Source organism: Bombina bombina, chromosome 9, assembly GCF_027579735.1.
Source record: "Bombina bombina isolate aBomBom1 chromosome 9, aBomBom1.pri, whole genome shotgun sequence".
Lineage (NCBI taxonomy): Eukaryota > Metazoa > Chordata > Amphibia > Anura > Bombinatoridae > Bombina > Bombina bombina.
The window spans coordinates 169747270-169775104 of record NC_069507.1 but is presented as its reverse complement, the minus strand read 5'-3'; the positions used below and the strand labels follow the sequence as shown (position 1 = coordinate 169775104).

The window sequence follows — 27835 nt, the reverse complement described above, 5'->3', positions numbered from 1 at the left end:
TACTTTCAGTTTTATCGCTATATTTGTAGTTTTGTTGGAGGCAGATTGGTGTTTTTTTTAATTAAGTTGGCATTTGTCTGATTACTTGGTGTCTCAACCTTGAAGATTCATGCCAAATACTTTAGAATAACCTTTAACATTGTCACTTATATTTGTATTTAAAGTAGTGCGTGCAGCCACTTCCTTAATCACATAAACTTCAGCTCGTCACTTGTGGCTGGTATGGATTTGCTGTCATGCAATAAGAAGAGGCCAAGGAAAGGGGAATCATCAAACTATTAAAGGTACACAATAAACTATATCAAACAAGACAATTTATGTTTTTAGTTTTGCATATGTTTTATTCTTTTCTCTCTCAGATATTCAGCTTTTATTTATAGACAAATGTTGTTAATTTTATTCAGTTATTTTGATGTTTCTATCTCTTTTGTATCTGTTTAGCCACGCCTACTAACGTCACTTATAATGTATTCAAAAACAGGTAAATGTCAAAAAGGTGTCTGTTCTTTAAATGAGATGTATAAATTTTTACTTTGTGATACAGCAATGTTAAAAAAAATATTTTTGTCTACTGCAGTGGTTTTTGACAAAAGTTTTGCAAAATTTCTTGTGTCTAATTTTCATTAAAAGATTTTTCATTTATTTATCATATATAGAAATATATATTTCTATAAATATCTGTATATATACAATATATATATATATATATATATATATATATATATATATATATATATATATATATATATATATATATATATATATATATTTCTACATATCTATATATGTATATCTCTATCTATCTATCTATCTATCTATCTATCTATCTATCTATCTATCTATCTATCTATCTATCTATCTATCTATCTATATCTATATCTATCAGTATATTGTATATATATATATATATATATATATATCCTATTATATAAAAGGCCAAGTGTGTTTGTCCGAAGCTGTCATGCGCAGTAGAGACAGCACGTGGACAAACACACCTGGCCTTGCCTCAATCCATGCTGTTTGCTGCAAAGTGGGTGTGGCCGGGCGGGAATGTGGACGTGGCTGGAGAGTGGATGTGGCCGGGCGTGACCGGTCATGGTCGGGTGCGACGGGGGGTGTGGCTGGACGCAATCTGCGCGACAGAGAGGGGAGAGAAATAGAAAGAGAGAGGGAGAGACAAAAAAAGATAGGAAAGAGTTAAAGAGAGGGGGAAGAGCAGAAGAGAGGGGAAAGAGAGAAAAAGAGAAGGGGAGAGAGTGAAAAAGAGAGGGGGGAGAGAGCAAAAGAGAGGGTTGAGAGAGAGCAAAAGAGAGGGGCGAGAGAGAGCAAAAGAGAGGAGAGAGAGAGCGCAAAAGAGAGGGATGGAGAGAGAGAGCAAAAGAGAGGGGAGACAGACAGAGCAAAAGAGGTGGGAAAGAGGGGGAGAGAGAGAGCAAAAGAGAGGGGGGAGAGAGAGAGCAAAAGAGAGGGATGGAGTGAAAGTGCAAAAGAGAGGGATGGAGAGAGAGAGCAAAAAAAAGGAGAGTGAGATACAGAGCAAAAGAGAGGGGGAGAGAGAGAGAGGGGGCAGAGAGAGAGAGCGCAAAAGAGAGGGGGAGAGAGAGAGCACAAAAGAGAGGGGGAGAGAGAGCAAAAGAGAGGGGGAGAGAGCGCAAAAGAGAGGGTAGAAGAGAGCGCGCAAAAGAGGGGGGAGAGAGGGCAAAAGAGAGAGAGAATGCAAAAGAGAGGGGGAGATAGAGAGCGTAAAAGAGAGGGGGGTAGAGAGAGCGCAAAAGAGAGGGGGGAGAGAGAGCAAAAGAGAGGGGGGAGAGATAGCAAAAGAGAGGGGGGAGAGAAGGAGCAAAAGAGAGAGGGGAGAGAGAGATCAAAAGAGAGGTGGAGCGAGAGAGTGCAAAAGAGGGGGGGAAAGAGGGAGCAAAAGAGAGGGGGGAGAGAGAGATCAAAAGAGAGGTGGAGCGATAGAGAGCGCAAAAGAAAGGGGGAGAGAGCACAAAAGAGAGGGAGAGAGAGCACAAAAGAGAGGGGGAGAGAGAGCAAAAGAGAGGGGGGAGAGAGAGCAAAGGAGAGGTGGAGTGAGAGAGAGCGCAAAATAGAGGGGGAGAGAGCGCAAAAACAGAATTTATGCTTACCTGATAAATTACTTTCTCCAACGGTGTGTCCGGTCCACGGCGTCATCCATAACTTGTGGGAAATATTCTCCTCCCCAACAGGAAATGGCAAAGAGCACAGCAAAAGCTGTCCATATAGTCCCTCCCAGGCTCCACCCCCCCAGTCATTCGACCGACGGACAGGAGAAAAAAAGGAGAAACTATAGGGTGCCGTGGTGACTGTAGTTAAGAAAGAAATTTATCAAATCTGATTAAAAAACCAGGGCGGGCCGTGGACCGGACACACCGTTGGAGAAAGTAATTTATCAGGTAAGCATAAATTCTGTTTTCTCCAACATTGGTGTGTCCGGTCCACGGCGCCATCCATAACTTGTGGGAACCAATACCAAAGCTTTAGGACACGGATGAAGGGAGGGAGCAAATCAGGTTACCTAAACAGAAGGCACCACGGCTTGCAAAACCTTTCTCCCAAAAATAGCCTCCGAAGAAGCAAAAGTATAAAATTTGTAAAATTTGGCAAAGGTGTGCAGAGAAGACCAAGTCGCTGCCTTACATATCTGATCAACAGAAGCCTCGTTCTTGAAGGCCCATGTGGAAGCCACAGCCCTAGTAGAGTGAGCTGTGATTCGTTCGGGAGGCTGCCGTCCGGCAGTCTCATAAACCAATCGGATGATGCTTTTCAGCCAAAAGGAAAGAGGTAGCAGTAGCTTTTTGACCTCTCCTCTTGCCAGAATAAACGACAAACAGAGAAGACGTTTTTCTGAAATCCTTTGTTGCTTCTAAATAGAACTTTAAAGCACGGACTACATCTAAATTGTGTAACAAACGTTCCTTCTTTGAAACTGGATTCGGGCACAAAGAAGGTACAACTATTTCCTGGTTAATATTCTTGTTGGAAACAACTTTTGGAAGGAAACCAGGTTTAGTACGCAAAACAACCTTATCTGAATGGAACACCAGATAGGGCGGATTACACTGCAGAGCAGAGAATTCAGAAACTCTTCTAGCAGAAGAAATAGCAACCAAAAACAGAACTTTCCAAGATAACAACTTTATATCTATGGAATGTAAGGGTTCAAACGGAACCCCTTGAAGAACTGAAAGAACTAAATTTAGACTCCAGGGAGGAGTCAAAGGTCTGTAAACAGGCTTGATCCTGACCAAAGCCTGAACAAAAGCTTGAACATCTGGCACAGCTGCCAGTCGTTTGTGTAACAAGACAGATAAAGCAGAAATCTGTCCTTTTAGAGAACTCGCTGACAATCCAAACCTTCTTGGAGAAAGGAAAGGATCCTAGGAATTTTAATCTTACTCCATGAGAATCCCTTGGATTCACACCAACAGATATATCTTTTCCATATTTTATGGTAAATCTTTCTAGTCACAGGTTTTCTGGCTTGTACCAGAGTATCTATCACAGAATCCGAAAACCCACGCTTAGATAAAATCAAGCGTTCAATTTCCAAGCAGTCAACTGGAGAGAAACCAGATTTGGATGTTCGAATGGACCTTGAACTAGAAGATCCTGTCTCAAAGGTAGCTTCCATGGTGGAGCCGATGACATATTCACCAGGTCTGCATACCAAGTCCTGCGTGGCCACGCAGGAGCTATCAAAATCACAGAGGCCTTCTCCTGCTTGATCCTGGCTACCAGCCTGGGAATGAGAGGGAACGGTGGAAACGCATAAGCTAGGTTGAAGGCCCAAGGCGCCACTAATGCATCCACTAGAGTCGCCTTGGGATCCCTGGATCTGGACCCGTAGCAAGGAACCTTGAAGTTCTGACGAGACGCCATCAGACCCATGTCTGGAATGCCCCATAATTGGGTCAACTGGGCAAACACCTCCGGGTGGAGTTCCCACTCCCCCGGATGGAAAGTCTGACAACTCAGATAATCCGCCTCCCAGTTGTCTACTCCTGGGATGTGGATCGCAGATAGGTGGCAGGAGTGATCCTCTGCCCATTTGATGATTTTGGTCACCTCTCTCATCGCCAGAGAACTCCTTGTTCCCCCCTGATGGTTGATGTAAGCAACAGTCGTCATGTTGTCTGATTGGAATCTTATGAATCTGGCCTTTGCTAGTTGAGGCCAAGCCCGGAGAGCATTGAATATCACTCTCAGTTCCAGAATGTTTATCGGGAGAAGAGACTCTTCCCGGGACCATAGACCCTGAGCTTTCAGGGAATCCCAGACCACGCCCCAGCCTAATAGACTGGCTTCGGTCGTGACGATGACCCACTCTGGTCTGCGGAAGCTCATTCCCTGGGACAGGTGATTCTGGGTCAGCCACCAACGGAGTGAGTCTCTGGTCTTCTGATCTACTTGAATCATTGGAGACAAGTCTGTATAGTCCCCATTCCACTGTTTGAGCATGCACAGTTGTAATGGTCTTAGATGAATTCGCGCAAAAGGAACTATGTCCATTGCTGCAACCATCAACCCTACTACTTCCATGCACTGAGCTATGGAAGGCCGTAGAACAGAGTGAAGAACTTGACAAGCGTTTAGAAGTTTTGACTTTCTGACATCTGTCAGGAAAGTCTTAATTTCTAAAGAATCTATTATTGTTCCCAAGAAAGGGACTCTTGTCGACGGAGACAGGGAACTTTTTTCTATGTTCACCTTCCACCCGTGAGATCTGAGAAAGGCTAGAACAATATCTGTGTGAGCCTTTGCTTTTGAAAGAGACGACGCTTGAATTAGGATGTCGTCCAAGTAAGGTGCCACTGCAATGCCCCTTGGTCTTAGAACCGCTAGAAGGGACCCGAGCACCTTTGTGAAAATCCTTGGAGCAGTGGCTAGTCCGAATGAGAGAGCCACAAACTGGTAATGTTTGTCCAGAAAGGCAAACCTTAGGAACTGATGATGATCTTTGTGGATAGGAATATGTAGATACGCATCCTTTAGATCCACGGTAGTCATAAATTGACCCTCCTGGATTGTAGGTAAAATCGTTCGAATAGTTTCCATTTTGAACGATGGCACTCTGAGAAATTTGTTTAGAATTTTTAAATCCAGAATTGGTCTGAAAGTTCCCTCTTTTTTGGGAACTACAAACAGATTTGAGTAAAACCCCAGACCTTGTTCCACAGTTGGAACTGGGTGTATCACTCCCATTTTTAACAGGTTTTCTACACAATGTAAGAATGCCTGTCTCTTTATTTGGTTTGAAGATAAGCGAGACATGTGGAACCTTCCTCTTGGGGGTAGTTCCTTGAATTCTAGAAGATAACCCTGAGAGACTATTTCTAGTGCCCAGGGATCCTGAACATCTCTTGCCCAAGCCTGAGCAAAGAGAGAGAGTCTGCCCCCTACTAGATCCGGTCCCGGATCGGGGGCTACCCCTTCATGCTGTTTTGGTAGCAGCAGCAGGTTTCTTGGCCTGCTTACCCTTGTTCCAGCCTTGCATCGGTTTCCAAGCTGGTTTAGTCTGGGAAGCATTACCCTCTTGTCTAGAGGCTGCAGAGTTGGAGACCGGTCCGTTCCTGAAATTGCGAAAGGAACGAAAATTGGACTTATTCTTAGCCTTGAAAGGCCTATCTTGTGGGAGGGCATGGCCCTTACCCCCAGTGATGTCTGAAATAATCTCTTTCAATTCTGGCCCAAAGAGGGTCTTACCTTTGAAAGGGATATTAAGCAATTTTGTCTTGGAAGATACATCCGCTGACCAAGATTTTAGCCAGAGCGCTCTGCGCGCCACAATTGCAAACCCTGAATTTTTCGCCGCTAATCTCGCTAACTGCAAAGCGGCATCTAAAATAAAGGAATTAGCTAACTTAAGTGCGTGAATTCTGTCCATAACCTCCTCATATGGAGTCTCTCTACTGAGCGACTTTTCTAGTTCTTCGAACCAGAACCACGCTGCTGTAGTGACAGGAATAATACACGAAATAGGTTGAAGGAGGTAACCTTGCTGTACAAAAATCTTTTTAAGCAAACCCTCCAATTTTTTATCCATAGGATCTTTGAAAGCACAATTGTCCTCAATAGGAATGGTCGTGCGTTTGGCTAGTGTAGAAACCGCCCCCTCGACCTTAGGAACTGTTTGCCATAAGTCCTTTCTGGGGTCGACCATAGGAAATCATTTCTTAAATATAGGAGGAGGGACAAAAGGTATGCCTGGCTTCTCCCACTCCTTATTCACTATGTCCGCCACCCGCTTGGGTATTGGAAAAGCGTCGGGGTGCACCGGGACCTCTAGGAACTTGTCCATCTTGCACAATTTTTCTGGGATGACCAGATTGTCACAATCATCCAGAGTAGATAGCACCTCCTTAAGCAGTGCGCGGAGATGCTCTAATTTAAATTTAAATGTCACAACATCAGGTTCTGCCTGCTGAGAAATTCTTCCTGAATCAGAAATTTCCCCATCTGAGAAAACCTCCCTCATTGCCACTTAAGATTGGTGTGAGGGTATGACAGAAAAATTATCATCAGCGCCCTCCTGCTCTACAGTGTTTAAAACAGAGCAATCACGCTTTCTCTGAAATGCAGGCATTTTGGATAAAATATTTGCTATGGATCCATTACTGCCGTCAATTGTTGCATAGTAACAAGCATTGGCGCGCTAGAAGTACTAGGGGTCTCCTGCGTGGGCAAAACTGGTGTAGACACAGAAGGAGATGATGTAGAACTATGTCTACTCCCTTCATCTGAGGAATCATCTTGGGCAACTTTACTATCTGTGACAGTACTGTCCTTACTTTGTTTGGACGCTATGGCACAATTATCACACATTTTAGAAGGGGGAGACACATTGGCTTCCATACATACAGAACATGATCTATCTGAAGGCACAGACATGTTAAACAGGCTTAAACTTGTTAATAAAGTACAAAAACCGTTTTAAAACAAAACCGTTACTGTCTCTTTAAATTTTAAACAGGGCACACTTATTACTGAATATGTGAAAAACTATGAAGGAATTATTCAATCTTAACCAAATTTTCACCACAGTGTCTTAAAGCATTCAAAGCATTGCACCCCAAATTTCAGGCTGTTAACCCTTAAAATGTGGAAACCGGAGCCGTTTTACAATTTTAACCCCCTTACAGTCCCAGCCCCAGCCTTTGCTGCGACTTTACCAAACCCAGGGGAGTATACGATACCAAATGAAGCCTTCTAGGAACCTTTTCAATGAATTCCAGACACACACACATGCAGCTGCATGTACTGAACTCAAAAGTAACTGTGCAGTAATGGCGCGAAAATGAGGCTCTGCCTACTACAGAGAAAGGCCCTTCCTGACTGGGAAGGTGTCTAATCGATTTTAGTTACTGCTGCTAAAATCATACTCCTCTCATAAACAGAACTCTTCATCTCTTTCTGTTTCAGAGTAAATAGTACATACCAGCACTATTTTAAAATAACAAACTCTTGATAGTAGAATAAAAACTACAACTAAACACCACATACTCTTCACCATCTGTTCAGAGCGGCAAAGAGAGTCTCATAAACCAATCGGATGATGCTTTTCAGCCAAAAGGAAAGAGGTAGCAGTAGCTTTTTGACCTCTCCTCTTGCCAGAATAAACGACAAACAGAGAAGACGTTTTTCTGAAATCCTTTGTTGCTTCTAAATAGAACTTTAAAGCACGGACTACATCTAAATTGTGTAACAAACGTTCCTTCTTTGAAACTGGATTCGGGCACAAAGAAGGTACAACTATTTCCTGGTTAATATTCTTGTTGGAAACAACTTTTGGAAGGAAACCAGGTTTAGTACGCAAAACAACCTTATCTGAATGGAACACCAGATAGGGCGGATTACACTGCAGAGCAGAGAATTCAGAAACTCTTCTAGCAGAAGAAATAGCAACCAAAAACAGAACTTTCCAAGATAACAACTTTATATCTATGGAATGTAAGGGTTCAAACGGAACCCCTTGAAGAACTGAAAGAACTAAATTTAGACTCCAGGGAGGAGTCAAAGGTCTGTAAACAGGCTTGATCCTGACCAAAGCCTGAACAAAAGCTTGAACATCTGGCACAGCTGCCAGTCGTTTGTGTAACAAGACAGATAAAGCAGAAATCTGTCCTTTTAGAGAACTCGCTGACAATCCAAACCTTCTTGGAGAAAGGAAAGGATCCTAGGAATTTTAATCTTACTCCATGAGAATCCCTTGGATTCACACCAACAGATATATCTTTTCCATATTTTATGGTAAATCTTTCTAGTCACAGGTTTTCTGGCTTGTACCAGAGTATCTATCACAGAATCCGAAAACCCACGCTTAGATAAAATCAAGCGTTCAATTTCCAAGCAGTCAACTGGAGAGAAACCAGATTTGGATGTTCGAATGGACCTTGAACTAGAAGATCCTGTCTCAAAGGTAGCTTCCATGGTGGAGCCGATGACATATTCACCAGGTCTGCATACCAAGTCCTGCGTGGCCACGCAGGAGCTATCAAAATCACCGAGGCCTTCTCCTGCTTGATCCTGGCTACCAGCCTGGGAATGAGAGGGAACGGTGGAAACGCATAAGCTAGGTTGAAGGCCCAAGGCGCCACTAATGCATCCACTAGAGTCGCCTTGGGATCCCTGGATCTGGACCCGTAGCAAGGAACCTTGAAGTTCTGACGAGACGCCATCAGACCCATGTCTGGAATGCCCCATAATTGGGTCAACTGGGCAAACACCTCCGGGTGGAGTTCCCACTCCCCCGGATGGAAAGTCTGACAACTCAGATAATCCGCCTCCCAGTTGTCTACTCCTGGGATGTGGATCGCAGATAGGTGGCAGGAGTGATCCTCTGCCCATTTGATGATTTTGGTCACCTCTCTCATCGCCAGAGAACTCCTTGTTCCCCCCTGATGGTTGATGTAAGCAACAGTCGTCATGTTGTCTGATTGGAATCTTATGAATCTGGCCTTTGCTAGTTGAGGCCAAGCCCGGAGAGCATTGAATATCACTCTCAGTTCCAGAATGTTTATCGGGAGAAGAGACTCTTCCCGGGACCATAGACCCTGAGCTTTCAGGGAATCCCAGACCACGCCCCAGCCTAATAGACTGGCTTCGGTCGTGACGATGACCCACTCTGGTCTGCGGAAGCTCATTCCCTGGGACAGGTGATCCTGGGTCAGCCACCAACGGAGTGAGTCTCTGGTCTTCTGATCTACTTGAATCATTGGAGACAAGTCTGTATAGTCCCCATTCCACTGTTTGAGCATGCACAGTTGTAATGGTCTTAGATGAATTCGTGCAAAAGGAACTATGTCCATTGCTGCAACCATCAACCCTACTACTTCCATGCACTGAGCTATGGAAGGCCGTAGAACAGAGTGAAGAACTTGACAAGCGTTTAGAAGTTTTGACTTTCTGACATCTGTCAGGAAAGTCTTAATTTCTAAAGAATCTATTATTGTTCCCAAGAAAGGGACTCTTGTCGACGGAGACAGGGAACTTTTTTCTATGTTCACCTTCCACCCGTGAGATCTGAGAAAGGCTAGAACAATGCATGTGTGAGCCTTTGCTTTTGAAAGAGACGACGCTTGAATTAGGATGTCGTCCAAGTAAGGTGCCACTGCAATGCCCCTTGGTCTTAGAACCGCTAGAAGGGACCCGAGCACCTTTGTGAAAATCCTTGGAGCAGTGGCTAGTCCGAATGAGAGAGCCACAAACTGGTAATGTTTGTCCAGAAAGGCAAACCTTAGGAACTGATGATGATCTTTGTGGATAGGAATATGTAGATACGCATCCTTTAGATCCACGGTAGTCATAAATTGACCCTCCTGGATTGTAGGTAAAATCGTTCGAATAGTTTCCATTTTGAACGATGGCACTCCGAGAAATTTGTTTAGAATTTTTAAATCCAGAATTGGTCTGAAAGTTCCCTCTTTTTTGGGAACTACAAACAGATTTGAGTAAAACCCCAGACCTTGTTCCACAGTTGGAACTGGGTGTATCACTCCCATTTTTAACAGGTTTTCTACACAATGTAAGAATGCCTGTCTCTTTATTTGGTTTGAAGATAAGCGGGACATGTGGAAACTTCCTCTTGGGGGTAGTTCCTTGAATTCTAGAAGATAACCCTGAGAGACTATTTCTAGTGCCCAGGGATCCTGAACATCTCTTGCCCAAGCCTGAGCAAAGAGAGAGAGTCTGCCCCCTACTAGATCCGGTCCCGGATCGGGGGCTACCCCTTAATGCTGTTTTGGTAGCAGCAGCAGGTTTCTTGGCCTGCTTACCCTTGTTCCAGCCTTGCATCGGTTTCCAAGCTGGTCTAGTCTGGGAAGCATTACCCTCTTGTCTAGAGGCTGCAGAGTTGGAGACCGGTCCGTTCCTGAAATTGCGAAAGGAACGAAAATTGGACTTATTCTTAGCCTTGAAAGGCCTATCTTGTGGGAGGGCATGGCCCTTACCCCCAGTGATGTCTGAAATAATCTCTTTCAATTCTGGCCCAAAGAGGGTCTTACCTTTGAAAGGGATATTAAGCAATTTTGTCTTGGAAGATACATCCGCTGACCAAGACTTTAGCCAGAGCGCTCTGCGCGCCACAATTGCAAACCCTGAATTTTTCGCCGCTAATCTCGCTAACTGCAAAGCGGCATCTAAAATAAAGGAATTAGCTAACTTAAGTGCGTGAATTCTGTCCATAACCTCCTCATATGGAGTCTCTCTACTGAGCGACTTTTCTAGTTCTTCGAACCAGAACCACGCTGCTGTAGTGACAGGAATAATACACGAAATAGGTTGAAGGAGGTAACCTTGCTGTACAAAAATCTTTTTAAGCAAACCCTCCAATTTTTTATCCATAGGATCTTTGAAAGCACAATTGTCCTCAATAGGAATGGTCGTGCGTTTGGCTAGTGTAGAAACCGCCCCCTCGACCTTAGGAACTGTTTGCCATAAGTCCTTTCTGGGGTCGACCATAGGAAATCATTTCTTAAATATAGGAGGAGGGACAAAAGGTATGCCTGGCTTCTCCCACTCCTTATTCACTATGTCCGCCACCCGCTTGGGTATTGGAAAAGCGTCGGGGTGCACCGGGACCTCTAGGAACTTGTCCATCTTGCACAATTTTTCTGGGATGACCAGATTGTCACAATCATCCAGAGTAGATAGCACCTCCTTAAGCAGTGCGCGGAGATGCTCTAATTTAAATTTAAATGTCACAACATCAGGTTCTGCCTGCTGAGAAATTCTTCCTGAATCAGAAATTTCCCCATCTGAGAAAACCTCCCTCATTGCCACTTAAGATTGGTGTGAGGGTATGACAGAAAAATTATCATCAGCGCCCTCCTGCTCTACAGTGTTTAAAACAGAGCAATCGCGCTTTCTCTGAAATGCAGGCATTTTGGATAAAATATTTGCTATGGATCCATTACTGCCGTCAATTGTTGCATAGTAACAAGCATTGGCGCGCTAGAAGTACTAGGGGTCTCCTGCGTGGGCAAAACTGGTGTAGACACAGAAGGAGATGATGTAGAACTATGTCTACTCCCTTCATCTGAGGAATCATCTTGGGCAACTTTACTATCTGTGACAGTACTGTCCTTACTTTGTTTGGACGCTATGGCACAATTATCACACATTTTAGAAGGGGGAGACACATTGGCTTCCATACATACAGAACATGATCTATCTGAAGGCACAGACATGTTAAACAGGCTTAAACTTGTTAATAAAGTACAAAAACCGTTTTAAAACAAAACCGTTACTGTCTCTTTAAATTTTAAACAGGGCACACTTATTACTGAATATGTGAAAAACTATGAAGGAATTATTCAATCTTAACCAAATTTTCACCACAGTGTCTTAAAGCATTCAAAGCATTGCACCCCAAATTTCAGGCTGTTAACCCTTAAAATGTGGAAACCGGAGCCGTTTTACAATTTTAACCCCCTTACAGTCCCAGCCCCAGCCTTTGCTGCGACTTTACCAAACCCAGGGGAGTATACGATACCAAATGAAGCCTTCTAGGAACCTTTTCAATGAATTCCAGACACACACACATGCAGCTGCATGTACTGAACTCAAAAGTAACTGTGCAGTAATGGCGCGAAAATGAGGCTCTGCCTACTACAGAGAAAGGCCCTTCCTGACTGGGAAGGTGTCTAATCGATTTTAGTTACTGCTGCTAAAATCATACTCCTCTCATAAACAGAACTCTTCATCTCTTTCTGTTTCAGAGTAAATAGTACATACCAGCACTATTTTAAAATAACAAACTCTTGATAGTAGAATAAAAACTACAACTAAACACCACATACTCTTCACCATCTGTTCAGAGCGGCAAAGAGAGTCTCATAAACCAATCGGATGATGCTTTTCAGCCAAAAGGAAAGAGGTGGCAGTAGCTTTTTGACCTCTCCTCTTGCCAGAATAAACGACAAACAGAGAAGACGTTTTTCTGAAATCCTTTGTTGCTTCTAAATAGAACTTTAAAGCACGGACTACATCTAAATTGTGTAACAAACGTTCCTTCTTTGAAACTGGATTCGGGCACAAAGAAGGTACAACTATTTCCTGGTTAATATTCTTGTTGGAAACAACTTTTGGAAGGAAACCAGGTTTAGTACGCAAAACAACCTTATCTGAATGGAACACCAGATAGGGCGGATTACACTGCAGAGCAGAGAATTCAGAAACTCTTCTAGCAGAAGAAATAGCAACCAAAAACAGAACTTTCCAAGATAACAACTTTATATCTATGGAATGTAAGGGTTCAAACGGAACCCCTTGAAGAACTGAAAGAACTAAATTTAGACTCCAGGGAGGAGTCAAAGGTCTGTAAACAGGCTTGATCCTGACCAAAGCCTGAACAAAAGCTTGAACATCTGGCACAGCTGCCAGTCGTTTGTGTAACAAGACAGATAAAGCAGAAATCTGTCCTTTTAGAGAACTCGCTGACAATCCAAACCTTCTTGGAGAAAGGAAAGGATCCTAGGAATTTTAATCTTACTCCATGAGAATCCCTTGGATTCACACCAACAGATATATCTTTTCCATATTTTATGGTAAATCTTTCTAGTCACAGGTTTTCTGGCTTGTACCAGAGTATCTATCACAGAATCCGAAAACCCACGCTTAGATAAAATCAAGCGTTCAATTTCCAAGCAGTCAACTGGAGAGAAACCAGATTTGGATGTTCGAATGGACCTTGAACTAGAAGATCCTGTCTCAAAGGTAGCTTCCATGGTGGAGCCGATGACATATTCACCAGGTCTGCATACCAAGTCCTGCGTGGCCACGCAGGAGCTATCAAAATCACCGAGGCCTTCTCCTGCTTGATCCTGGCTACCAGCCTGGGAATGAGAGGGAACGGTGGAAACGCATAAGCTAGGTTGAAGGCCCAAGGCGCCACTAATGCATCCACTAGAGTCGCCTTGGGATCCCTGGATCTGGACCCGTAGCAAGGAACCTTGAAGTTCTGACGAGACGCCATCAGACCCATGTCTGGAATGCCCCATAATTGGGTCAACTGGGCAAACACCTCCGGGTGGAGTTCCCACTCCCCCGGATGGAAAGTCTGACAACTCAGATAATCCGCCTCCCAGTTGTCTACTCCTAGGATGTGGATCGCAGATAGGTGGCAGGAGTGATCCTCTGCCCATTTGATGATTTTGGTCACCTCTCTCATCGCCAGAGAACTCCTTGTTCCCCCCTGATGGTTGATGTAAGCAACAGTCGTCATGTTGTCTGATTGGAATCTTATGAATCTGGCCTTTGCTAGTTGAGGCCAAGCCCGGAGAGCATTGAATATCACTCTCAGTTCCAGAATGTTTATCGGGAGAAGAGACTCTTCCCGGGACCATAGACCCTGAGCTTTCAGGGAATCCCAGACCACGCCCCAGCCTAATAGACTGGCTTCGGTCGTGACGATGACCCACTCTGGTCTGCGGAAGCTCATTCCCTGGGACAGGTGATCCTGGGTCAGCCACCAACGGAGTGAGTCTCTGGTCTTCTGATCTACTTGAATCATTGGAGACAAGTCTGTATAGTCCCCATTCCACTGTTTGAGCATGCACAGTTGTAATGGTCTTAGATGAATTCGCGCAAAAGGAACTATGTCCATTGCTGCAACCATCAACCCTACTACTTCCATGCACTGAGCTATGGAAGGCCGTAGAACAGAGTGAAGAACTTGACAAGCGTTTAGAAGTTTTGACTTTCTGACATCTGTCAGGAAAGTCTTAATTTCTAAAGAATCTATTATTGTTCCCAAGAAAGGGACTCTTGTCGACGGAGACAGGGAACTTTTTTCTATGTTCACCTTCCACCCGTGAGATCTGAGAAAGGCTAGAACAATATCTGTGTGAGCCTTTGCTTTTGAAAGAGACTACGCTTGAATTAGGATGTCGTCCAAGTAAGGTGCCACTGCAATGCCCCTTGGTCTTAGAACCGCTAGAAGGGACCCGAGCACCTTTGTGAAAATCCTTGGAGCAGTGGCTAGTCCGAATGAGAGAGCCACAAACTGGTAATGTTTGTCCAGAAAGGCAAACCTTAGGAACTGATGATGATCTTTGTGGATAGGAATATGTAGATACGCATCCTTTAGATCCACGGTAGTCATAAATTGACCCTCCTGGATTGTAGGTAAAATCGTTCGAATAGTTTCCATTTTGAACGATGGCACTCTGAGAAATTTGTTTAGAATTTTTAAATCCAGAATTGGTCTGAAAGTTCCCTCTTTTTTGGGAACTACAAACAGATTTGAGTAAAACCCCAGACCTTGTTCCACAGTTGGAACTGGGTGTATCACTCCCATTTTTAACAGGTTTTCTACACAATGTAAGAATGCCTGTCTCTTTATTTGGTTTGAAGATAAGCGAGACATGTGGAACCTTCCTCTTGGGGGTAGTTCCTTGAATTCTAGAAGATAACCCTGAGAGACTATTTCTAGTGCCCAGGGATCCTGAACATCTCTTGCCCAAGCCTGAGCAAAGAGAGAGAGTCTGCCCCCTACTAGATCCGGTCCCGGATCGGGGGCTACCCCTTCATGCTGTTTTGGTAGCAGCAGCAGGTTTCTTGGCCTGCTTACCCTTGTTCCAGCCTTGCATCGGTTTCCAAGCTGGTTTAGTCTGGGAAGCATTACCCTCTTGTCTAGAGGCTGCAGAGTTGGAGACCGGTCCGTTCCTGAAATTGCGAAAGGAACGAAAATTGGACTTATTCTTAGCCTTGAAAGGCCTATCTTGTGGGAGGGCATGGCCCTTACCCCCAGTGATGTCTGAAATAATCTCTTTCAATTCTGGCCCAAAGAGGGTCTTACCTTTGAAAGGGATATTAAGCAATTTTGTCTTGGAAGATACATCCGCTGACCAAGACTTTAGCCAGAGCGCTCTGCGCGCCACAATTGCAAACCCTGAATTTTTCGCCGCTAATCTCGCTAACTGCAAAGCGGCATCTAAAATAAAGGAATTAGCTAACTTAAGTGCGTGAATTCTGTCCATAACCTCCTCATATGGAGTCTCTCTACTGAGCGACTTTTCTAGTTCTTCGAACCAGAACCACGCTGCTGTAGTGACAGGAATAATACACGAAATAGGTTGAAGGAGGTAACCTTGCTGTACAAAAATCTTTTTAAGCAAACCCTCCAATTTTTTATCCATAGGATCTTTGAAAGCACAATTGTCCTCAATAGGAATGGTCGTGCGTTTGGCTAGTGTAGAAACCGCCCCCTCGACCTTAGGAACTGTTTGCCATAAGTCCTTTCTGGGGTCGACCATAGGAAATCATTTCTTAAATATAGGAGGAGGGACAAAAGGTATGCCTGGCTTCTCCCACTCCTTATTCACTATGTCCGCCACCCGCTTGGGTATTGGAAAAGCGTCGGGGTGCACCGGGACCTCTAGGAACTTGTCCATCTTGCACAATTTTTCTGGGATGACCAGATTGTCACAATCATCCAGAGTAGATAGCACCTCCTTAAGCAGTGCGCGGAGATGCTCTAATTTAAATTTAAATGTCACAACATCAGGTTCTGCCTGCTGAGAAATTCTTCCTGAATCAGAAATTTCCCCATCTGAGAAAACCTCCCTCATTGCCACTTAAGATTGGTGTGAGGGTATGACAGAAAAATTATCATCAGCGCCCTCCTGCTCTACAGTGTTTAAAACAGAGCAATCGCGCTTTCTCTGAAATGCAGGCATTTTGGATAAAATATTTGCTATGGATCCATTACTGCCGTCAATTGTTGCATAGTAACAAGCATTGGCGCGCTAGAAGTACTAGGGGTCTCCTGCGTGGGCAAAACTGGTGTAGACACAGAAGGAGATGATGTAGAACTATGTCTACTCCCTTCATCTGAGGAATCATCTTGGGCAACTTTACTATCTGTGACAGTACTGTCCTTACTTTGTTTGGACGCTATGGCACAATTATCACACATTTTAGAAGGGGGAGACACATTGGCTTCCATACATACAGAACATGATCTATCTGAAGGCACAGACATGTTAAACAGGCTTAAACTTGTTAATAAAGTACAAAAACCGTTTTAAAACAAAACCGTTACTGTCTCTTTAAATTTTAAACAGGGCACACTTATTACTGAATATGTGAAAAACTATGAAGGAATTATTCAATCTTAACCAAATTTTCACCACAGTGTCTTAAAGCATTCAAAGCATTGCACCCCAAATTTCAGGCTGTTAACCCTTAAAATGTGGAAACCGGAGCCGTTTTACAATTTTAACCCCCTTACAGTCCCAGCCCCAGCCTTTGCTGCGACTTTACCAAACCCAGGGGAGTATACGATACCAAATGAAGCCTTCTAGGAACCTTTTCAATGAATTCCAGACACACACACATGCAGCTGCATGTACTGAACTCAAAAGTAACTGTGCAGTAATGGCGCGAAAATGAGGCTCTGCCTACTACAGAGAAAGGCCCTTCCTGACTGGGAAGGTGTCTAATCGATTTTAGTTACTGCTGCTAAAATCATACTCCTCTCATAAACAGAACTCTTCATCTCTTTCTGTTTCAGAGTAAATAGTACATACCAGCACTATTTTAAAATAACAAACTCTTGATAGTAGAATAAAAACTACAACTAAACACCACATACTCTTCACCATCTGTTCAGAGCGGCAAAGAGAATGACTGGGGGGGCGGAGCCTGGGAGGGACTATATGGACAGCTTTTGCTGTGCTCTTTGCCATTTCCTGTTGGGGAGGAGAATATTTCCCACAAGTTATGGATGTCGCCGTGGACCGGACACACCAATGTTGGAGAAATAGAGGGGGAGAGAGCCCAAAAGAGAGGGGGAGAGAGCACAAAAGAGGGGGAGAGAGCACAAAAGAGAGGAGGAGAGAGCACAAAAGAGAGGGGGGAGAGCACAAAAGAGAGGGGGGAGAGAGGGAGCAAAAGAGAGGGGGGTGAGAGAGATCAAAAGAGAGGTGGAGCGAGAGAGAGTGCAAAAGAGAGGGGGAGAGAGCACATAAGAGAGGAGGAGAGAGCACAAAAGAGAGGGGGAGAGAGCACAAAAGAGAGGGGGAGAGAGAGAGAGAGAGAGAGCAAGGGGTCGGACCGCTGTACTGCAAAAAATGGCCCGTGTGAACGGGCTTTAGGACTAGTGTATATATAAATATTTATTTAAAAATAAAAATGACCTTTTTTTTCTACACACTAAAACATATTAAGGGGCATATTTAACAAGCTCCTTATGGAGCTTGAGACCCCTTGTTTCCGGCAAGCCTCAAGTTATGAAATTATGAAGCAGCGGTCTAAAGACTTTTTTGTTTCCCAGTGCACACTATACTGTAGTCTAAGGAGCATATTTATCAAGACAGCTGCTCCATAACCTGTCCGCCTGCTCTGAGGCGGCGGACAGAAATTAACCTGATCGAATACTATCGGGTTGATTGACACCCCCTGCTAGCGAATCTTCAGGGGGCGGCATTGCACCAGAAGTTCACAAGAACTGCTGGTGCAATCATAAATGCAGACAGCGTATGCTGCCGGTATTTATTGAAGTGCAGCGGACATGATCCGCTATATCGGATCATGTCCGTTCACACCATAGTAAATAGTCCCCTAAGAATGAATAGTGATGTCTCGAATTGTTCGCCGGCGAAAAGTTCCCGGCAAACATAGCTTGTCTGCTAGTGTAATCTAATTTCAGTTGCCTGCCTGCCAGCGTGTGTGCCAGGCCCACTTGCCCAGTGCCACCACTCATATCTTATGTAACAGTAGTGTAAATTTAAAAAAAAAAAAACTTTTTTGACTGTGAAACATCAGTCTGCTTGTGTAATATAATTTCAGTTGCCTGCCTGCCAGCGTGTGTGCCAGGCTTACTTGCCCAGTGCCACCACTCATATCTGGTGTAACAGTAGTGTAAATTTAAAAAAAAAAAACTTTTTTGACTGTGAAACATCAGTCTGCTAGTGTAATCTAATTTCAGTTGCCTGCCTGCCAGCGTGTGTGCCAGGCCCACTTGCCCAGTGCCACCACTCATATCTGGTGTAACAGTAGTGTAAATTAAAAAAAAAAAAAACTTTTTTGACTGTGAAACATCAGTCTGCTAGTGTAATCTAATTGCAGTTGCCAGGCTCACAGTGTATACTGTGACCACTTGCCCAGTGCTACCACTCATATCTGGTGTAACAGTAGTGTAAATTTAAAAAAAAAAATTTTTTTGACTGTGAAACATCAGTCTGCTTGTGTAATCTAATTGCAGTTGCCTGCCTGCCAGCGTGTGTGCCAGGCCCACTTGCCCAGTGCCACCACTCATATCTAGTGTAACAGTAGTGTAAATTTAAAAAAAAAACTTTTTTGACTGTGAAACATCAGTCTGCTTGTGTAATCTAATTGCAGTTGCCTGCCTGCCAGCGTGTGTGCCAGGCTCACAGCGTATAATGTGCCCACTTGCCCAGTGCCACCACTCATATCTGTTGTAACAGTAGTGTAAATTTAAAAAAAAAACTTTTTTGACTGTAAAACATCAGTCTGCTAGTGTAATCTAATTGCAGTTGCCTGCCTGCCTGCCAGCGTGTGTGCCAGGCTCACAGCGTATACTGTGCCCACTTGCCCAGTGCCACCACTCATATCTGTTGTAACAGTAGTGTAAATTAAAAAAAAAAAACTTTTTTGACTGTGAAACTTCAGTCTGCTAGTGTAATCTAATTGCAGTTGCCTGCCTGCCAGCGTGTGTGCCAGGCTCACAGCATATACTGTGCCCACTTGCCCAGTGCCACCACTCATATCTGTTGTAACAGTAGTGTAAATTTAAAAAAAAAACTTTTTTGACTGTGAAACATCAGTCTGCTAGTGTAATCTAATTGCAGTTGCCTGCCTGCCAGCGTGTGTGCCAGGATCACAGCGTATACTGTGCCCACTTGCCCAGTGCCACCACTCATATCTGTTGTAACAGTATTGTAAATTTAAAACAAAAAACGTTTTTGATTGTGAAACATCAGTCTGCTAGTGTAATCTAATTGCAGTTGCCTGCCAGCGTGTGTGCCAGGCTCACAGCGTATACTGTGCCCACTTGCCCAGTGCCACCACTCATATCTGTTGTAACAGTAGTGTAAATTTAAAAAAAAAACTTTTTTGACTGTGAAACATCAGTCTGCTAGTGTAATATAATTGCAGTTGTCTGCCTGCCAGCGTGTGCGCCAGGCCCAATTTTTTTTAAAAAAACTTTTTGGACTGTGAAACATCAGTCTGCTAGTGTAATCTAATTGCAGTTGCCTGCCTGCCAGCGTGTGTGCCAGGCTCACAGCATATACTGTGCCCACTTGCCCAGTGCCACCACTCATATCTGGTGTAACAGTAGTGTAAATTTAAAAAAAAAACTTTTTTGACTGTGAAACATCAGTCTGCTTGTGTAATCTAATTGCAGTTGCCTGCCTGCCAGCGTGTGTGCCAGGCTCACAGCGTATACTGTGTCCACTTGCCCAGTGCCACCACTCATATCTGGTGTAACAGTAGTGTAAATGTAAAAAAAAAACTTTTTTGACTGTGAAACATCAGTCTGCTTGTGTAATCTAATTGCAGTTGCTTGCCTGCCAGCGTGTGTGCCAGGCTCACAGCGTATACTGTGCCCACTTGCCCAGTGCCACCACTCATATCTGGTGTAACAGTAGTGTAAATTAAAAAAAAAAAACTTTTTTGACTGTAAAACATCAGTCTGCTTGTGTAATCTAATTGCAGTTGACTGCCTGCCAGCATGTGTGCCAGGCTCACAGCGTATACTGTGCCCACTTGCCCAGTGCCACCACTCATATCTGGTGTAACAGTAGTGTAAATTTAAAAAAAAAACTTTTTTGACTGTGAAACATCAGTTTGCTTGTGTAATCTAATTGCAGTTGCCTGCCTGCCAGCGTGTGTGCCAGGCTCACAGTGTATACTGTGCCCACTTGCCCAGTGCCACCACTCATATCTTGCTTAATAGTAGTGTAAGTGTACATTTAAAACAAAAAAAACTTTTTGGACTGTGAAACATCAGTCTGCTTTTTTGTGTCAGGCTCACAGCGTATACTGTGCCCACTTGCCCAGTGCCACCACTCATATCTTGTTTAATAGTAGTGTAAGTGTGCTAGTGTAATATAATTTCAGTTGCCTGCCTGCCAGCGTGTGTGCCAGGCCCACTTGCCCAGTGCCACCACTCATATCTGGTGTAACAGTAGTGTAAATTAAAAAAAAAAAAACTTTTTTGACTGTGAAACATCAGTCTGCTAGTGTAATCTAATTGCAGTTGCCAGGCTCACAGTGTATACTGTGACCACTTGCCCAGTGCTACCACTCATATCTGGTGTAACAGTAGTGTAAATTAAAAAAAAAAAAAAATTTTGACTGTGAAACATCAGTCTGCTTGTGTAATCTAATTGCAGTTGCCTGCCTGCCAGCGTGTGTGCCAGGCCCACTTGCCCAGTGCCACCACTCATATCTAGTGTAACAGTAGTGTAAATTTTAAAAAAACAAAACTTTTTTGACTGTGAAACATCAGTCTGCTTGTGTAATCTAATTGCAGTTGCCTGCCTGCCAGCGTGTGTGCCAGGCTCACAGCGTATAATGTGCCCACTTGCCCAGTGCCACCACTCATATCTGTTGTAACAGTAGTGTAAATTTAAAAAAAAAAAACTTTTTTGACTGTGAAACATCAGTCTGCTAGTGTAATCTAATTGCAGTTGCCTGCCTGCCAGCGTGTGTGCCAGGCTCACAGCGTATACTGTGCCCACTTGCCCAGTGCCACCATTAATATCTGTTGTAACAGTAGTGTAAATTTAAAAAAAAAAACTTTTTTGACTGTGACACATCAGTCTGCTAGTGTAATCTAATTGCAGTTGCCTGTCTGCCAGCGTGTGTGCCAGGCTCACAGCATATACTGTGCCCACTTGCCCAGTGCCACCACTCATATCTGTTGTAACAGTAGTGTAAATTTAAAAAAAAAAACTTTTTTGACTGTGAAACATCAGTCTGCTAGTGTAATCTAATTGCAGTTGCCTGCCTGCCAGCGTGTGTGCCAGGATCACAGCGTATACTGTGCCCACTTGCCCAGTGCCACCACTCATATCTGTTGTAACAGTATTGTAAATTTAAAAAAAAAACTTTTTTGACTGCGAAACATCAGCCTGCTAGTGTAATCTAATTGCAGTTGCCTGCCAGCGTGTGTGCCAGGCTCACAGCGTATACTGTGCCCACTTGCCCAGTGCCACCACTCATATCTGTTTTAACAGTAGTGTAAATTTAAAAAAAAAAAATTTGGGACTGTGAAACATCAGTCTGCTAGTGTAATCTAATTGCAGTTGCCTGCCTGCCAGCGTGTATGCCAGGCCCACTTGCCTAGTGCCACCACTTATATCTGTTGTAACAGTAGTGTAAATTTAAAAAAAAAAACTTTTTTGACTGTGAAACATCAGCCTGCTAGTGTAATCTAATTGCAGTTGCCTGCCAGCGTGTGTGCCAGGCTCACAGCGTATACTGTGCCCACTTGCCCAGTGCCACCACTCATATCTGTTTTAACAGTAGTGTAAATTTAAAAAAAAATAATTTTGGACTGTGAAACATCAGTCTGCTAGTGTAATCTAATTGCAGTTGTGTGCCTGTCAGCGTGTGTGCCAGGCCCAATTTAAAAAAAAAAACTTTTTTGACTGTGAAACATCAGTCTGCTAGTGTAATCTAATTGCAGTTGCCTGCCTGCCAGCATGTGTGCCAGGCTCACAGCATATACTGTGCCCACTTGCCCAGTGCCACCACTCATATCTGGTGTAACAGTAGTGTAAATTAAAAAAAAAAAAACTTTTTTGACTGTGAAACATCAGTCTGCTTGTGTAATCTAATTGCAGTTGCCTGCCTGCCAGCGTGTGTGCCAGGCTCACAGCGTATACTGTGTCCACTTGCCCAGTGCCACCACTCATATCTGGTGTAACAGTAGTGTAAATGTAAAAAAAAAACTTTTTTGACTGTGAAACATCAGTCTGCTTGTGTAATCTAATTGCAGTTGCCTGCCTGCCAGCGTGTGTGCCAGGCTCACAGCGTATACTGTGCCCACTTGCCCAGTGCCACCACTCATATCTGGTGTAACAGTAGTGTAAATTAAAAAAAAAAAACTTTTTTGACTGTAAAACATCAGTCTGCTTGTGTAATCTAATTGCAGTTGACTGCCTGCCAGCGTGTGTGCCAGGCTCACAGTGTATACTGTGCCCACTTGCCCAGTGCCACCACTCATATCTGGTGTAACAGTAGTGTAAATTTAAAAAAAAAACTTTTTTGACTGTGAAACATCAGTTTGCTTGTGTAATCTAATTGCAGTTGCCTGCCTGCCAGCGTGAGTGCCAGGCTCACAGTGTATACTGTGCCCACTTGCCCAGTGCCACCACTCATATCTTGTTTAATAGTAGTGTAAGTGTACATTTAAAACAAAAAAAACTTTTTGGACTGTGAAACATCAGTCTGCTTTTTTGTGTCAGGCTCACAGCGTATACTGTGCCCACTTGCCCAGTGCCACCACTCATATCTTGTTTAATAGTAGTGTAAGTGTACATTTAAAACAAAAAAAACTTTTTGGACTGTGAAACATCAGTCTGCTTTTTTGTTTCAGGCTCACAGCGTATACTGTGCCCACTTGCCCAGTGCCACCACTCATATCTTGTTTAATATTAGTGTACATTTAAAACAAAAAAAACTTTTTGGACTGTGAAACATCAGTCTGCTTTTTTGTGTCAGGCTCACAGCGTATACTGTGCCCACTTGCCCAGTGCCACCACTCATATCTTGTTTAATAGTAGTGTAAGTGTATTTTTTTAAAAAAAAATGACAGGCAGAGGCAGGCCACCCCGCAGGTGCCGACGTGGTTGTGGTGCTGTGATTCCCTTTGGCCCTAGAATAATGCCCAGTGTTCAGAGGCCACGTACCATGAACTCGAAAAGTTCTGAGGACATAGTTGACTTTTTAACACAGGACACCCAATCTTCTATAGCTTCCGCTCCGAACCTTGATGCACCATCCTCCTCCAGCTTATCTTCGGGCACCTCTCAAGTTACCACTCACCCACCTGCCACCACCACCAACACTATTACCACAGCCGCTTCACTTGATCTGTCAGAGGAGTTATTTACACATCATTTGGAAGAAATGAGTGATGCGCAACCATCATTGACAGAGGATGTAGATAATAGTGATATGTCTCAGTCAGGCAGCATTACAGACATGGACGTACAGTGTGATGATGATGATGTTGTAACCGCTGCTGCTTCCTTTGTTGATTTGTCAGATACAAGTGAAGCGGTTGATGATGACGATGTGTCCGTGGATGTCACGTGGGTGCCCGCTAGAAGAGAAGAAGAACAGGGGGAAAGTTCAGATGGGGAGACAGAGAGGAGGAGGAGACGAGTTGGAAGCAGGGGGAGGTCGTCGCAAGGAGCTAGTGGCACAGTCAGACAGCATGCATTGGCACCCGGGGTCAGCCAGACAGCACGCCAATCAACGCATGCTGTTGCCACCACCAGAATGCCATCATCGCAGAGCTCAGCAGTGTGGCATTTTTTGTGTGTGTCTGCCTCTGACAACAGTGATGCCATTTGCAACCTGTGCCAAAGAAACTGAGTCGTGGGAAGTCCAACACCCACCTAGGTACAACTGCTTTGCGAAGGCACATGATCGCACATCACAAACGCCTATGGGATCAACACATGAGTACAAGCAGCACACAAACTCAAAGCCGCCATCCTCCTCCTGGTCCAGCATCTTCAGCCACGTCAACCACTGCCGTCCTCCTTGCCCCCTCTCAACCATCCGCCACTCTGTCTCTCTTCCGGAGCATTTCCTGCTCATCTGCCCACAGTCAGGTGTCTGTCAAGGACATGTTTGAGCGTAAGAAGCCAATGTCACAAAGTCACCCCCTTGCCCAGCGTCTGACAGCTGGCTTGTCTGAACTCTTAGCCCGCCAGCTTTTACCATACAAGCTGGTGGAGTCTGAGGCATTCCAAAAATTTGTAGCTATTGGGACACCGCAGTGGAAGGTACCTGGCCGAAATTTCTTTTCACAAAAGGCAATCCCCAACCTGTACTCGATTGTGCGAAAGGAAGTAATGGCATGTCTGGCACACAGTGTTGGGGCAAGGGTCCATCCGACCACTGATAGCTGGTCTGCAAAGCATGGTCAGGGCAGGTATATCACCTACACTGCGCATTGGGTAAACCTGCTGACGGCTGACAACCATGGAATGCGTGGCTCTGCAGAGTTGGTGACACTGCCACGACTTGCAGGCAGGCCTGCTGCCACCTCCTCTACTCCTCTTACTCCATCCTCTTCCATAACCTCCTCGGCTGAGTCCTGTTCTGCTGCTACGTCTTGCTCCACATCAACGGCACCCCCCCCAGCTCCCCAGGTACTATTCCACATCCCAGATACGGCAGTGTCACACCATCTTGGGGTTGACTTGCCTGAAAGCAGAGAGTCACACCGGACCAGCACTCCTGTCCACCCTGAACGCACAGGTGGATCAGCGGCTGACTCTGCACCAACTGGAGATCGGCAAAGTGGTTTCTGACAACGGAAGTAATTTGTTGGCGGCATTGAAATTGGGCAAGTTGACACATGTGCCGTGCATGGCACATGTGTGTAATCTGATCGTACAACACTTTGTGCATAAGTACCCAGGTTTACAGGACGTCCTGAAGCAGGCCTGGAAGGTGTGTGGCCATTTGAGGCATTCCTACTCGGCCATGGCGCACTTTTCAGATATCCAGCTGCGAAACAACATGCCAGTGAGGCGCTTGATTTGCGACAGCCCGACACATTGGAATTCAACACTCCTAATGTTCGACCGCCTGCTCCAACAAGAAAAAGCCGTTACCGAGTATTTGTATGACCGGGGTGCGAGGACAGCCTCTGGACGCTCATGCGCAATGCCTGTAGGCTCATGCGTCCTTTTGAGGAGGTGACAAACCTAGTCAGTCGCACCGAAGGCACCATCAGCGACATCATACCATTTGTTTTCTTCCTGGAGCGTGCCCTGCGAAGAGTGCTGGATCAGGCCGTAGATGAGCGTGAAGAGGAAGAGTTGTGGTCACCATCACCACCAGAAACAGCCTTATCAGCATTGCTTGCTGGACCAGCGGCAACGCTGGAAGAGGATTGTGAGGAAGAGGAGTCAGAGGAGGAATGTGGCTTTGAGGAGGAGGAGGAGGAAGACCAACCACAACAGGCATCCCAGGGTGCTCATTGTCACCTATCTGGTACCCGTGGTGTTGTACGTGGCTGGGGGGAAGAAGATACCTTCAGTGAGATCACTGAGGATGAGGAACGGGACATGAGTAGCTCGGCATCCAACCTTGTGCAAATGGGGTCTTTCATGCTGTCGTGCCTGTTGAGGGACCCTCGTATAAAAAAGCTGAAGGAGAACGACCTGTACTGGGTGTCCACGCTACTAGACCCCCGGTATAAGCATAAAGTGCCTGAAATGTTACAGAATTACCGCAAGTCGGAAAGGATGCAGCAGTTCCAAAATAAATTAAAAAGTATGCTTTACACAGTGTATAAGGGTGATTTCACAGCACAACAGGAATCTAACAGGGGAAGAGGTGAAAGTAATTCTCTGACTCCCATGACCACGCCGGCAAGGACAGGACGCTTTACAGACGTGTTGTTGATGGAGGACATGCAGAGCTTTTTAAGTCCTATGCATCGCCACAGCCCTTCGGGGTCCACGCTCAGAGAATGACTCGACCGACAGGTAGCAGACTACCTCGCCTTAACTGCAGATCTCGACACTCTGAGGAGCGATGAACCCCTTGACTACTGGGTGTGCAGGCTTGACCTGTGGCCTGAGCTATCCCAATTTGCGATAGAACTTCTGGCCTGCCCCGCTTCAAGTGTCCTGTCAGAAAGGACCTTCAATGCAGCAGGAGGTATTGTCACTGAGAAGAGAAGTCGCCTAGGTCAAAAAAGTCTAGATTACCTCACCTTTATTGAGATGAATGAGGGATGGATCCCAAAGGGACTGACATTGGGCGATACATTCAAGTAAAAAAGGCCTGATGAGATGAGCTGCCTTGGGCTAAAAATGGTGCACACGCTGCTGTATTTTATCTTCGAATGCCGGATGACTTGCGTGACTTATCCTCCACCAACTAGGGTTCAAGCCGCAATGTTTTAGGGCACTTTCTGCCTGGGAAACAAACATAAATTTTTCGGCTGCAACAATACCTAAATTTTCAGGCATGTGTACATGCCAAATTTTTCTGGCCTCTGGTGCTGCACTGTGGCTTCAAAAACCACACCACTCATATCTGGGGGCACAGTAGATTGCACGCGCAGTGCCCCAAATTTGAAGTAGGAGGACCGACCAAGCATCTTTTTCCATTTCCCGGTTCCTAAAATCCATGCCATATACACGTCCCCTGATAGGGGACATAACAGGGATTAAACTGATCAGAATAGTACTACTTAACACACCACTCATATCTGGTGGCACAGTAGATTGCACGCACAGTGCCCCAAATTTGAAGTAGGAGGACCGACCAAGCATCTTTTTCCATCTCCCGGTTCCTAAAATCCATGCCATATACACGTCCCCTGATAGGGGACGTAACAGGGATTAAACTGATCAAATTAGTACTACTTAACACACCACTCATATCTGGTGGCACAGCAGATTTCACGCGGTGCTCTGACAAAATGCAGAAGGACATTTGACAGACGGACATTTGGCAGACGGACATTTGGCCGACAGACAGAAAGCTAAAGAATGTTCCGATTTCGGCTGAGGGCAGATACGTTCCAGAGTGCTCTGTTCTAATCAGAGCCTCGGGCGCCGCAGCTGCCTCTGGGAACCTTACCATGGGTCCCAGACCGCACGTCTTGTAATTCTCTGTTTGGGAAATTATCTATCTATCAAATCTATCTATTTATCTATCAAATCTATCTATCTATCTATCTATCTATCTATCTATCTATCTATCTATCTATCTATCGTATCTATCAAATGTATCTATTGCATCTATTGATCTATCTATCTAATCTATGTATCTATCTATCTATCTATCTATCTATCTATCTATCTATCTATCTATCAAATCTATCTATCTCGTGGCCGGACTTTTATCTGACAGACACTTGTGTTTCGGCCATGCCATATAAATATCCATGCCATATACACGTCCCCTGATAGGGGACGTAACAGGGATTAAACTGATCAGAATAGTACTACTTAACACACCACTCATATCTGGTGGCACAGTAGATTGCACGCGCAGTGCCACAAATTTGAAGTAGGAGGACCGACCAAGCATCTTTTTCCATCTCCCGGTTCCTAAAATCCATGCCATATACACGTCCCCT

At 44.6% G+C, this 27835-nt stretch overlaps 1 protein-coding gene across 1 annotated transcript in view; it reads left to right on the top strand.

The window, feature by feature from the left end:
* Positions 1–23: 23 nt before the first annotated feature.
* The window catches only part of LOC128640476 (uncharacterized), an 82216-nt gene continuing 54404 nt past the window's right edge, over positions 24–27835 (top strand). Inside the window, exon 1 of the mRNA XM_053692953.1 lies at positions 24–284. The gene's annotated coding sequence lies outside the window, so the exon portion shown is untranslated. The remainder of the gene's footprint in view (positions 285–27835) is intronic.